The following is a 3,539-nucleotide window of genomic DNA, read 5'->3' as shown; positions in this document are numbered from 1 at the left end:
TCCGAAGGGCTCACACTTGTCACTTTGACCCGCAGCGAGGGCTGGTCACCACCCTGACCTGCTCCCGCTGCTCCAGCGGCCCCCACTCCAGCTTCTCTGCCACAAGGGTATCTGCCTCCACCCCCAGCCGACTGCCCCCTGGCACCTGGGTGCCACATCCACCTGGGACTGGGGACCTGCGGGGCTGTTTTTCATCCTCTGTGCTGGGGCATGAGGATTGGTGGGGGTGCTGTACCCTGGCCAGCATCCAGGCCCGCCCTGCGGGGTGGGGGAGGGGTGAAGGTCGCAGGAAGCAGACTTTGTCAACAGCCTGTGGCCCCTGACCCACCCTGGGCCGTGACCTTCCAGCACTGGCTCCGCTGCACAGACACCTGGCCGCTCTTGCCCTTCAGGGGCCGGGAGGCCTCCACCCCGCCCATTCGGATCTTGGGGCCAAGCTGCGGTACCCATCCGTCTTTCTTGGCCGTGGGCAACCCACCCACCCTAGGGGCCCCTCCCCCAGCTCCAGGTCTGGGAGTCCCTGCGCCATCCCCAGTGGGACACTGGCCAAAGGGTGAGCACCCAGGAGTGGTGCTGCGGCCAGCATGGGCAGGGCACGTGCCAGCCTAGAGGTGGTGGGAGCGGGCAGGCGGGGTGAGCCCATGGCGGAGAGGGGCTGGGAAAGAGGGGGCGGCCGGCCCTAGGAGAGCCCCGCCTCTGTCCACGTGAGTCGGGGCCAGGTCTCCAGTCCTGGGCCGACATCTATGTGGGCACAGTCCAGAGCCTGAGAGGGAGCTCAGTCACCCCGTCCCTGAGGGGAGAAGGGCCCGTCCCTGGCCAGTGACCCCCCCGCCCCCGCCAGCTCAGTGCGGGGAGGGGAAGAGGTGGGGAAGAGGGGGCCCCAGCCCCTGTGCAACATTGTGGCTTCGGTCCCCTGCTCGTTCAACAAACGTGTGTTCCTGGGATTGACAGGCTGCTCCCCACCCCGCCATCGTCCCTCGCAGTGGGAGGGGCCCTGGGCATGATGCTCTGTCCTTCCTTGCAGACGGCTGAGCTCACTTACTCCTCCGTGTTTTACAAGTGGGGAAACTGAGGCTCTGAGATGTTAAATTACTTGCCTTTGGCCCCAGGACCAGAACTGGTCCCTGATGTCACCCTGTCCTGTGGAGCCAGCCTCACACCTAGGTGCCCAGACCGTCAGCCTGGCACAGCTGGAAGTTACTCCATACCCCTACCCTAGTCACAGAAGTATCTAGAAACCTCCTTGCCCACACTCCCCAGAAAGGGACAGAGGACTCGCCCACTTCTGTCCCCTCTCCTGCTTCCGTCAGGTACCTGATGGGGACCACCCACGGCCTTTTGTATTGGGGGGTCCTGAGGCCCTGGCCTTAGGGACCTGGGGCCAGGGTACACATGGCCTCTGATCTGGGAGCACTGACTCCTAACCCCACCCGCCAGACCAGGGGTGAGAGGTGGGGGACATGGAGAGTCCTCCCCACTCCTTCGGCCTGGCTGCTGTGGAGAGTGGTCAGGGTGGGCAGGGGGAGGGCCCTCGGGGTGACCCGTCCCTCTCTCCCCTCTCCCCTGGGCCCTGCTCCTCTCTGGAGTCAGAACTGACCACTTCGCTGGCAGGTGAGCTGCCCCTCACGGTGCGGCCCGGAGTGGCCCCGCCCATCCCCCAGACCACGCCCCCTCACTGGGTTCTCCGGACAGCCCTGCCTGGTCGGCACCCTGAGTTCCCACCTCTGGAGGGGGCAGCTGAGACCCAGCCAGACCTGCCCTGCCTGCCATGCTCCAGCTGGCCTCTCAGAGGCTGTCGGTTTTCAGTGAAGCCCCTTGCAGGCTGTCCAGCAACGCCGTCCTCCCCAACCCCCATCCCGAAGGGCTCTGGGCAGGGGACAACTCATCGGGCATTATCTTCCCTCCCATGTCCCCTGTTTGCATCTCCACGGCCCACCCCGCCCCAGCCAGCCCTTGTCACTTTCCCCCTGCTCCACCCTCCCCAAGCCTGTGGCTGCTCAGGCCACCCCGTACCCCTGCGCCTGGCCATGTACCTCCCCTCCTCCACCTTCCGCCAGGCACAGCAGGTGGGAGAGCTGCTCGTGGCTGCCCCTTACCCACGGGGCTCAGCAGCCCGGGTCCGCGAGGGGCAAGGCTGTCTGATCAGGATCAGGACATGAGGTCCCTTGGGTAACCCCAGGGCTGGGGACACTTCCCCTCCCCCCTCTTCTACCTGCCTGCCACCTCGTCGGCTGAGAGTGCCCTCCACTCTGTCACCTGGTGCAGGGACTGGGGATTAGTGACTGCAGGGCTTGCCGCGCCCATGGCCAGGGCCGAGGTCAGGAACCCCAGGTCACTCAGCTCTCGCCCTGCGTGGTGGCATCTCAGGGTCCTGTTAGAGGTGAGGGCTGAATCCCAGGGACACCTCTGGTTGAGCTGGCCCCACGAGGCCCCAGCCGGACTGATGGGCGGGGGCCACAGCCCACACTCACTCCCCCTCTCTCCCTGGCTTCTCTCAGACACCACCTTCCAGCCAGCTAGCCCTCCCTCTGTCCATCTAGCTGTCCATCGCTTGTTCACTCTGCGCCATTGTGCCCAGAGGAAGCCTCGTCCACAGCCCTCGGGGGCCCTGCGCCCAGGCTTGGAGGGTGGACCGTCCCTGCTGCCCCGAGGAGCTCTGTCTGGCCCGGGATGGCTGTGGAAGCGACAAAGGGGTTTATGGGGCCACGGCCGTACAGACGGGCTCCGGCCCAGGGCCAGGCACCGCGGCCCCCCAGCAGCCACCACGGGGGCAGTGGTCCCGCGTCTGGGCCCAGTAGCTGGGGGTGCTAACCTCTGAGGACCATGCTGTCAGCTGCCTGCCCTGTGCCCCCAAGGGACCCAGGAAGCCTGACCTGAGCCTCGGGTGGGGCCCAGGGGCACACCTAGGCACCTTGGTGCTAGGAAAGGGGTCATGTGTGTGACAGGGAACCCCTGAGCATGTGCCCTGTGCTCCTGGCCCTGGCAAGCCTGGGAGCTGGCCCAAGGCCAGCTCGACACTCACGGCACTCAGGGCCAAGCGACGGATGGCCCCGGCACCCTGGCCCGGCCTGGCGAGCTCAGTGAGTGGGGCGGCGGGCGCGGGCTGGAGGGAGGCAGGCACGCTTGCACCCCTCCGGCAGTTTCGGTACCAGGCAGGATGGTGGCGCCACCAGCCTAGGGGAGGGGCTCTTTGCCGTCAGAACCGCCAGAGGGACAGCTGCAGGCGTGAGAAACCCACCCCGCCCCTGGGAGGGGGCCCGCGTGCGGGACGCTGGGCGGGGCCTGTCAGTGAAGAACAACTTCCGTCCCAGCCCCCACTTCGTCAGTGGGACCCCGAGGCTCTGAGGGGCTTGGCGGGTAGCAAGGCACGCTGCTGGCCAGCGCAGAGCCCAGCTGCGTCTCCTCACTGCTGGGGACCCCTCCCCAGGCCTTGCCGCTCTGACTGTCAGCAGCCCCAGGAGGAGTGCGTGTGCCCACGAGGACCCCTGTGCCCCAGCCGTGCGGCCCCAGACAGATGTGGGGGGCGGCAGCCCAGAGGA

The sequence above is a fragment of the Pteropus alecto genome, unplaced genomic scaffold (genome assembly GCF_000325575.1).
Source record: "Pteropus alecto unplaced genomic scaffold, ASM32557v1 scaffold134, whole genome shotgun sequence".
In the NCBI taxonomy this organism is placed as follows: Eukaryota; Metazoa; Chordata; class Mammalia; order Chiroptera; family Pteropodidae; genus Pteropus; species Pteropus alecto.
This window is presented reverse-complemented; position numbering follows the sequence as displayed.